The 11,093-nt window shown below is 40.0% G+C and overlaps 1 pseudogene; it reads right to left on the bottom strand.

The window, feature by feature from the left end:
• Positions 1 to 7,658: 7,658 nt before the first annotated feature.
• Positions 7,659 to 11,093, bottom strand: part of LOC105507696 — a 108,114-nt pseudogene continuing 104,679 nt past the window's right edge.

The raw sequence follows: 11,093 nt of genomic DNA, 5'->3' as shown, positions 1-11,093 counted from the left end.
CAGTGGTTTGTAGTTCTCCTTGAAGAGGTCCTTTACATCCCTTGTAAGTTGGATTCCTAGGTATTTTATTCTTTTTGAAGCAATTGTGAATGGAATTCTTTGTAACATCAAATATAAATATAAAATGGTTTTACCCTTAGTTGTAGCAAGTTAAACACCACACTTCCATTTCTGTATACTTTGCACTGGTTCAATGGCTTTATATTATAGGATTACAGAGGTCAAGACTGAAGGTCCATAGCCATCGTAGACTAGTTAGTTCACTCAGTTCCAAGGTCAGATGCCCTGATGCCTTTCAGCTGTCTTGCAAATGTGTTCCTTTGGTCACCGAGAGTTATTAGAGGAAGAGTGGGAATAGAATATTCCAAACTTATTTTAACTTTTGAAAAAATTTCTCAAAATTTCCATGCTATTGTGAAGTTAGTGATATTGTTTTTTACTTGTCATGGGCAGCCATCCTTTTACAGTAATAATGTAAGCCTCATTTAGCAGTCCTAGCTAATGAATAGAAAGAGAGTTGGAGAATATGTGCATTATAGTTCTCATCATACTTATGATAAAAGAGTGAATTATTTTCCTTTTGAAGTTGCATTAACGTGGTCAGACTAATGGGATACTATTCAGTGTATTGAAAGAGGTAGTTTATTGAATGGGCTCACGTAGGCATTCCCCAAAAGACTGAATGCATCTATAAAAAGTGAGCAATTTACTTCCTTTTCATAAGGAGGAAAGTTCTTTTGAGAGATAATTTCTTCACTTCTAAAAATGGAAGAAACAAGAGCCATTAACAATAGCCTGTTGATTACACCTGTATTGATTTGAGAATATATAGCAAAGACAGGCAAACATGAAAGTATGTGTTCCTCTCTCCATGTAACTGCATATGTGCATGTGTGTATACATACATATATAAGTATATGATATGTTCATGGTAGTTACACTGTATGAAGTTGCTGTGGGCACAAAATTAGTGAAAACTGAACCACTGCATGCAGGGAAAATACATATCTATAATATATATTTTATTTGTGTGTGTGTGTGTATTACAAAGATTAGAGTATTAATTCCTGAGAACAATTCATCCCAGTAGATTATTTTTACTTTATTTCACAGAAAGGAAAATTATGGTCAGAAATGTTCAATGACTTGCCTGAGGACGTCCCACCATCAGGTGCCAGAGTTGAGATTCAAGCCTGGTCCAGTTGGCCCCAGAGCCAGAGCTTCCTGCACCACCCTGCACTGGCTCCAGCCTCTGGCCATCTTTGTATGAGAGAGTTGAACAAGAAGGCAGAACAGTTCTCTCCTGGAGCTCAGCTGGGAATGCACATGTCTGGGCAAATCAGATTTTTCACCACTCTGCATATATCCGCGAATGACTGGAGAAGCACCAAGAGTGTTGATTTTGGGATTACACATACATTTTAATGAGTAAGTAAATTAACAAATATGGAATCTACAAACGATGGGGATTGACTGTGTATACATATATGACATACTTTTATGTCTGTATTTGTAAGCTACCAGCTTTTATTCATACAGATGTACATATATGTATATGTATATATATGCACAGCTTGGGGAATAGAAGCCTCATTCTCCAGAGCAAATGACAAGAGGATCCACCCTAACAACTAATGATTCAGCTGGTGCAATCAAAGCTGGATAAGTAATGAGCCACTTTTGGAGAGAAGGGCTGTTCAATTGGTACTACAAAGCTTTCAAAACATCAGTAGCTATTTCCTTCATGACTAAGCAAGTGATTAGTTGTTTAGTAATTTACTTCTCACACAATTTCTTTAGCTTTCTAACAAAATTTTAACTGCTTGAATATTAATATATTTCCATTGCTTTTATTCTTCCTTATAACTATTTTTGCTTTTTTATAACCATCACTGGAACTTCTTGCCATCTTTCATGTTAGTTTCTGTGAAGTGGCAATCAACCAATTTGAATGCAGTTGATTATTAGCTATATAGGGAAGTGGTACTCCCAGTGAAGTGTAATTTAAGGGGCACAACTAGACCCTGCCCTCTCCAAAACATTTCTTCCTGAGCTCCTGATATTCTTACTGAAAAGGAAAGTGTTAACAGATAGGCAAGTCAGGCAAGGGGCATTGGAAGTATCTTCTCCACTTTGTTTTTTCCCCAGCCAACTCTGAATTAAAACAATTGGGAAGTCTCAGTTCCAAAACGCTGTTATGACACCTCTCCACCCAAAATCCAATCTTGGATTAGGTATCTGAGCCAAGTCCCACCTGCTCCCTAGCTGCACCTACTTACCACTCTCCATGAGCTCATCATTATGTGGAATACTGCCTGTTCACAAGACCATATCATCTAGAACTTGAGCTTCTCTAGAATGTACCTTTAAGAGCTATGAGCCCGGTACCTTCACAAGGCTACAATCTTGGGGAGGGATCTTCCACTGCTACTTGTAAATGTTTTGTGTCCCTCTCCAAACCACATTAGTTTCTCAATACCTACATCTAGTGCTAAGTAACCCCATATTACCTGGGGCCATTCTGCCCTGGGAAATGTAGGATAGCTCAATCCTAATTCCATGCCTTGGTGGAAACCAAAGCCTTCCCCCAAGTTTCTGCTAATTCCCAAGTTGGGGGGAAAGGATGACATTCTCATAGTCTTCTTTATCTCTTGGTGCCAGTTTATATGTGTGCATTTTCTTCCTCAAGTCATGTCTGCTGAAATCTGAAACTGATCCCCTGACACGATTTCCAAAACTTGTCCAAAAAAATTCTATCTGCTCTAAACACCCCTGAGTGCAGTTGACATTTCTGAGGACTTGGTCATCATAGGAAGAGGGTCACATTACACACCAGAAAGCAAACAACATAAAACACAAATCAGCAATTTTTGTTTTTAAGAACTGTTGCGGTCTCCCTGCTTTCAGTTGCTGCCTTTAGCTCCATATAGTGTCCTAACTTCTCCCAGGTCACACTCCCTCTTTGGGGAAATGAAAAACAAAATAAAATCTTCCTCTCTTTGCCATATACAAAATAGATCAGGCATCCATATTTGTTACTTCAGTTACTGCCCACCTGGGAGCCTCAGCCTGTCCCTGCCACAGCAAGAAGTCTCATTAGGTTATTTTCTTCAACAAAAATAGTAAATCCTATGGTCAGCTGTTAAGATCTTTTGTTTTATATCCATCCTGTTACTCCTGTAATAGTTTACAAAGGATTTTCACACCAATTATCTCCTTTAATCTTAACAGTGCTGTGAGGGGGTTAGAGTAGGTGCCATTATCAGCCTTGGTTTAAAAACGAAAGAAATGAGATGAAACAAATGCATCACTCAAATCTGCATCTGTGGATGCTGTAGTGGGTTTAATAGTGTCCTTCTAAAATGCACACCTACCTGGAACTTCAGAATGTGACCTTATTTGGAAATAGGATCTTTGCAAATGTAATTACTTAAAGAACTCTAGATGAAATTATCTTAGATTTAGGGTAGACTCTGAATCTAATGACTGGTGTCTTGTTAAGAAAAAGAGGAGAGATATTTGACACACAGAGACACAGAAAAGGAGGCACAGATATGAAGACAGAGGCAGAATTTGGAGTGAGGCAGCCACAAGCCAAGGAACTCCTGGAGCCACTAAAAGCTGGAAGAATCAAAGAAGAATTCTCCCCCAAAGCCTTTGGAGGGGATGTGACCCTGCTGACACCTTGGTTTCTTTCTCCTCCAGAATTGTGAGAAAATACATTTCTGTCATTTTAAGCCACCAAATTTGTGGTAATTTGTTAGAACAGTCCTGGGAAACTAACACAGATGTCACATATGGAGATTTGTTTTAATTCGTCACTTCTTTCCCATATACATGGTGGCCACAGCTCAAAAACGTTCTATAAAACCAGCCTCCACAAAGAATGAAGTACAGAATCAGCTGCAGCTCCTGTGGCTTCTAAAGAAATCACCTCTGCTGTCTCAGCCATCGAGAATGAGACAGACTCACAAAGGCTTCACTCAGAAAAGGAGTTCATGGTGTTTCAGCCCCCAGTGAAACTCACAAGAATCCCAACCCAGCTCAGGAACTCAAACATCTAAATTCATAACATTTTCAAGAAACTTTCACTGGCTAAAAAAGGAACACTTTTTGGAATTCTTTTATGAATAGACTTTCTGGAACTCTGTCCAATATTTTATATGAGTATTTGGTTTGGGAGTTCTGAGAGGGCTGCAATCATCCTCTCCCTGCAGAGTCCTGGACAGCATTACCTCCTACAGGATACAATATGTGATACTACTCAGAGTTTTGCCAACCAGAGAAACTCATCCAAACTTTAGCATACAGAGTTTTCACTGGGGCTTCTTTACATAGGCATGGTTGATTAATTCACTGGCAATGTGATTAATATTATTTGGAACTCACAAAAATCCCTGGGAGCGTGGTTGTATTAGTCTGTTCTCACACTGCTATGAAGAAATACCCAAGACTGGGTAATTTACAAAGGAAAGAGGTTTAATTGACTCACAGTTCTGCGTGGCTGGAAAGGCCTCAGGAAACTTATAATCAAGGTGGAAGGGAAAGTGAAGGTGTCCTTCTTTACATGGGCGGCAGGAGAGAGAAGTGCAGAGCCAAGGAGGGGAAAGCCCCTTATAAAACCATCAGATCTCATGAGAACTCACTCACTATCATGAGAACAGCATGGGGGAACCACCCCTGTGATCTAATCACTTCCCACAAGATCCTTCCCCCAACACGTGAGGATTATAATTCAGATTACAATTCAAGATGAGATTTCGGTGGGGATGCAACCAAATCATATCAGTGGTTTTCTTTTGGAGGTGAGGTTGCTCTGCATGCTGGGGTATCTATGTAAATAGGGACTTAGTCAATGCAGACTGAACACAGGACACTTTAACGGAACTATTAACTGAAAGCAAGTTTAATGTGTATCATTCTGGCTGCATGGCAGAAAAAAAAGTCTTCCAGTTCTCAAATGGGAAAGCACACGTTTTCTGAGCCAGTGGCTATGAAATTGACTCACATCTGCATCTTAATTGCATTTTACACATTCTGTGTTTAGTGCCTATTAATTAACGCGCAAGATGAATAAGTTTCGAGAGGCTCACAGAATTCTCGCCTGGGAGTTTTCTTTCTTAAGGAGTCTGTATACAGCTCTCCACTAACCTGGATGCCCGGTTTTCTTTGACAAATTTCTGATGTGACAAATTTCAGCTGGGACGCACTGATAATATAAAGTGAGCTTCTCCCCTTACAGACTCCTGCTTATATACAAACAGGAAAGCCACAGCATGGTTACTCCCAGCACAGAGAATGGAAAATAATTAGCGAGGGGAATTTCCCCTCCCCCATCTAAATATGAAACATACAAACATTGAAACTTCAGAAAGACAAATTCAAGGGTGGTCATTTACCTTGCACAAGGCACCTCTGGCAGGTGTTTGTAAGCGACAAACTTTCCACTGTTACTTGTAAACACCAATTACCCAGAGTTAAGCCAGACCTCACAGGTTAAGGGCACAGTGCTCTATAAGACTTCTCTCATTTTCAGACACCAGCTGCAAGTTTGGGGTCCCCAGGGCCACCCTCACTTCAGATCAGCTGGCTACAAATCTAGAGATCCTCATGAAGCCCCTCACATTCAATAATTCCCTAGAATGACTCATAGAACTCAGGAAAGAACTATACTTAAAATTACAATTTTGTTATAACAAAAGAATACAAGTGACAACCAACCAGGCAGAGACACAGAGGGGGAGTTCTGGGAGGGTCGCAATCATCCTGTCTCTGCAAAGTCTCACACAACATTACCTCCTCCAGGATACGATGTGTGATAATACTCAAAGAGTTTTGCCAAACAGAGAAACTCACCCAAACTTTAGCATGCAGAGTTTTTATTGGGGCTTCATTACACAGGCATGATTGATTGATTCATTGGCAATGTGATTAAACTCAATCTTCAATTCTTCTCCCTTCCCTGGAGGTTGGGCTCAAGCCCCAAACCTGTAATCATAGGATTGGTCTTTCCAGTGTGTCCAGCCCCCATGCTGAGTCACCACATTAGCATAAACTATCAGCTGTGATCTGAGGGGCCCACCATGAATAACACAGATAATGCTACCACTCAAGGAAATGTCCAGAGTTTAGAGGCCCCTTCCCAGGAATGGGAGACAAATGCTAGCCAAATTATTTGTTGTTGTAGTTGTTTGGTTTTGTTTTTTAAAAGATATTAAAACTCAGCTTTTATTTGTTCAGTTATAAAAACTTAAAGTTTAAATGTATGCTGTATTTCTTCTCAGAGCAAAAGTGTTCTTCTGTATTACTATCCTGTATAAATTTGTTTTTGTTTGTGTGTTTGTTGTTTGAGATGGAGTCTAGCTCTGTCTCCAGGCTGGAGTTCAGTAGCACAATCTCGGCTCACTGCAAACTCTGCCTCCCAGGTTCAAGGGATTCTCCTGCCTCAGCCACCCAAGTACCTGGGATTACAGGCACACACCACCACGCCCAGCTGATTTTTGTATTTTTAGTAGAGACGGGGTTTCACCTTCTTGGCCAGGATGGTCTCGATCGTCAGACCTCATGATCTGCCCACCTCAGCCTCCCAAAGTGCTGGGATTATTAGTGTGAGCCACCGTGCCTGGCCAATCCTGTATAAATTTGTTAGCCAAGATAGTTACTTGTATGAAAGGAGAGGGAAGAGGGTGATGGACGGAAATGATTGCTACAGGACAGTCCATCCTTCCAGATCTACTGGGACAGGGGAGTGAGGGTGGGAGAGAGATGGTCCCTCAGAGGCTCCCGTGGGTAAATGATGGGTGCATCCCTCTCTGCAGTCAGGCTATACCTATACTTCCCAGTCCTCTAAGAGGTGTCATCCTGGCCATCTCACTCAGCCCAGTCCCTAATCCCATTCATGTTCCCTTTCCTCATGGGCTGCTCCTGTGCCTGACTTCCATCATGACTGGTTCTGATTAGGCCCCTGGTTTCTCTATCAGCCTTAGATCATTAAGACAAAGACATACTTGCTACCTTCAAACCTGTGCCTGGCATGTAAAATCAAGCAAAAAATGTTGGGAAGTCTTGGAGTATCTCTTCATATCCTTATTAGTCACATCTAGATCACATTATTTTCTGATCACAGTTCCATATTATTTTTTAATATAAAATGTGCATGTAGTAAAGAGTGTTTCTCAAAGTATCAATAGGAGATCAGCTATGTTTGAATGAGCTTTATTTTGCTACCGTGGTCTAAGGATCACCCAAAGGCTCAAGCTTGAACCCTGTGCAACTGGTTAGTTTCTCTGCTCCAGCTGGTTAGTTTATTTGCAGCTGGTTAGTTTCTTTGCTCCATGACCCCACAGTCCTTACCTGAAGCTTAGCCAAGTCACTCCCCAGGAGGATCAAACCCTAAAGTAATAATGATTCAGTACAAATTAATCATTCAATGATACTAGAGGGGGACAAAAAGTCCATACTCACTGAAAGCATTATCTGCACATATGTGTGTATATTAATATATTTCTTCTGTACATTAGACAAATGCCACTGGCAAATTTAAAACAACTCAGATGGCTGGAGTCACATTGTCTTTATCTTATTTTAAATTATTCAGTGCACTCCACAACCTCAGCATCTCCTACATTCTTCTACAGCCTCTGCAATACTAGGCAAACTCAATGAGTGAATCCCCACCATGCGTGAACCACTTTATCTTCATGGCCATTCTCTAGGAATCCACTGTGGCATTTTTCCCAGCAGATAACTTTCCCATTCTCTACCAACACAAACTTCCACTCCACCACTGCACCTGCTGGCAGGAAAACAGTATGAGTCTAGAATGCAGCCTTGCAATAGTAAGGTGTGATGTAAGTGTTCCATCTCCTAAGACTCTCATGGTGTCCAGTTTGCAATGAATTGCACATCAGTGCTCGTGATATAATGGATCTGGAACCTGACACTAACTTGCTGAGACTCTGAAGATAGTGCTACTACCCTCTTTGTTTTCCGTGCACTCTTTCTTCCACTAGAGTACTTCTGCCATTATCCATTTCCTGCTTTAGGTTTAACCCTGGAGCCTCAAGACTGCCACCGAAACCAACATCTCCCCTAGAAGAGTTCCTAGACAACATTTCGCAGTTCTCATAGTCAACCAAGTCCAGTTGTGCTAGGCTCACTTCTTTGGCTCTGTCTATGAGCAAGTTGCTAGAAGGCAACTTCTCTGCAAAACATGTAGCTGCTTTAGCAGATGTCTCTTGTCCTTTTCCAGAATACCCATTCTGCTATAGGAGATTCAAGTCTTTCATGTCTTGAAACTTCAGAATAACTCAAGTTACCAGTCTCAAAGGTAACTAGAGCTTCTGTGTCTGAAATCTGTCCAGCAGGAACATGTTCTCTTGAATTGTCACAGACGTTTCCATGCTGCTTCCTGTGGGTCTTTGGTTTTAGAAATCAAATGTCCACTGTTTTCTTGAAGATGCTCTGGTTTGGTGAACAGCTCCTGCCTGGAAGGTCCAGGGTTCAGTTTACCACTGACTCCCTGATTGCTTCCCAGAACCGCAGCCTCCCCAAGAGAAACATCCTTCTCTTGTTTTATGTCCCAGTCCTTCCTCGTGTCCTTGTCCTTCCCCGTGTCCACAGGCTGCCCTGCAGCAGCCAGACAAAAAGCATTCTGGCAAGACCCTCTCCAACAAGCAGGGCAGACAATATGGCACCAACGGCTGAGAGGCTGTGACTCCAGGAGACAATGGGACCAGGAAGGGGCTCAGGTCACACAGGAGGTGTCGCCCAAATTCTTTATTATATACTCCTATACAAAGAGGACTCATCTCTAAAATGAGGAGAATAATAATGCCCCATGCATGGGCATTTCATAAAGATTAAAGTAATATATATTTCTGGAATATAATGCTCATTCTTTGAGTGTTAGCTATTATTATTATCTTACTGAATTTGTGGTCACTGAACTTCAAAACACATCCACTGCTAACTCTGTTGTAAGCACCCGAGCAGAGGGGAAACATTTTATTCATCTTTATACACTTCACAGTAACTGTGTCTTGCATAAAAGGTTTTCAATATGTATTTACTGGTTTGTTTTAAAAATATATCTACATTTAAGGTTAGTGCATTTAAGATTGATATCTATTTGGCGTTGTTTGATTTTAACGTCAGAACACCTTTATATGAGAGATCAGAGGAGCAGCAGAAGCTGCATTTAAAACAATTTGAGCAATAGGCAACTCCAGGGCTACTCAAACATTGAGGAGAATAGACCTGACATCTTGATGAAAAAAAAAGCTTGTATGCATTTCTGTCCAAACTTCTAAAGTTTTAAAGACATTTTCTCAGCATTGAAAAGAGTAAGTTCTATTATGAAAAAAGATTTAAAAGGTACTATCCTATCCTATATACCTGAAGAAAAAGTAATTTTTAAAATGCCATTTGCAATAACAACAAAACTGTAAAGTACTTCAAATGAATTTACAAAAATGTGCAAGACACTGTAAATTTTTACTGAAAAGTATATCAGATTATGAGGGACAAGATTCAATATTTGTAAACATTCAATTATCCACAAATTTATCTGTAAATTCAATGCAATCCTAATAAAAATCCCCAACCTATTTTTTATATAACTTAGCAGTATCATGCTAAAATTAATACATAAGAGTAAATGCAGAGCAGTAATCAAGGTAATTTTGGAAATAAAAAATAAATTCTAGTTCTTTAATTTCTAACACCAAACTTTATTATAAGGTAGAGTAACAAGCAATATAGTACTGAAGTGAGAATAGATAAGTGGATCTTTGCAATGGAACAGAAAGTACACATATACTGCATATGGAAATTTTGTATATGCTAAAAATGACATTTCAAATCTGTAGGTAGACAATTATGTAATAAGTGGTGTTATATCAACTGGGTATCCATTGGTAAAAAGAAATAAAGTATATCATTTTTTCATGCTAATTACAAAGTAAATTACAACTAGATTAAAATCCTAAGGGTAAGATTAAAAAGTGCATAAAAGTGTTTGGCCCGGCGTGGTGGCTCACGCCTGTAATCCCAGCACTTTGGGAGGCCGAGGTGGGCAGATAATGAGGTCAGGAGATCGAGACCATCCTGGCTAACATGGTGAAACCCCGTCTCTACTAAAAATACAAAAAACAAAATTAGCCAGGCGTGGTGGCGGTCACTTGTAGTCCCAGCTACTCAGGAGGCTGAGGCAGGAGAATGGCGTGAACCCCGGAGGCAGAGCTTGCAGTGAGCTGAGATCGCGTCACTGCACTCCAGCTTGGGCGACAGAGCTAGACTCCATCTCAAAAAAAAAAAAAAAGGTGTATAAAAGTGTTCAAAACAAATAAATGAAAATGCATGCATGAAATTGAGTAGGTAGATCCTTCTTAGGATTTTTTTTAAGTCATAAGAGAAAGAATTGGTAAATTGACTACTTTAAAACAAAACTTTTATAATATGACAAATAATATACAGAAAGATTTTTAATGGAAGACTAAGAGAAGATATATCAACATATGATAGATAAAATATTGGTTTTTGGATAGACAAAGGAAAATTCTCTAAAAATGGAAGGAAGTACAAACAATCTAATGTAAAAATGGACCAAAAAAACCCGAGTGGGCAATCCACAGAAGGGAAACACAAATAGGGCATTAAATATATACAAGACAATGCTCAATTCCATTAGAAATCAAGAAAATGAAAATTAAACAATCACTTACTCTTGTCATACCCTTCAGGTTGGCAAAAAGAAATTGTTTGATATTATCAGCTGTAGCAGAGAGTATAGGTAAATATGTATTCTCATAGCCAGCTAACAGGATTCTATATGGGGCATAGCTTATGTTCTGATAATTCTGTTTTCTAAGTTCAAGGTATGTAAGAGTGAGATTGGCAACACGCTAAATGTCCACCAATACAAGAATGGCCAAATAAGCACATCTTTACAACAGCTGATGTTTAAGTGGGTAATATGAGATATGTGGCAAGATGGCCGAATAGGAGCAGCTCCAGTCTCCAACTCCCAGCGCGAAGGACACAGAAGACCGGTGATTTCTGCATTTTGAACTGAGGTACTGGGGTCATCTCAC

Source organism: Colobus angolensis, unplaced genomic scaffold (genome assembly GCF_000951035.1).
Source record: "Colobus angolensis palliatus isolate OR3802 unplaced genomic scaffold, Cang.pa_1.0 Scaffold151, whole genome shotgun sequence".
Taxonomy (NCBI): domain Eukaryota; kingdom Metazoa; phylum Chordata; class Mammalia; order Primates; family Cercopithecidae; genus Colobus; species Colobus angolensis.
Note: the sequence above shows the minus strand (reverse complement) of the source record. Positions and strands in the feature narration are given on the sequence as shown.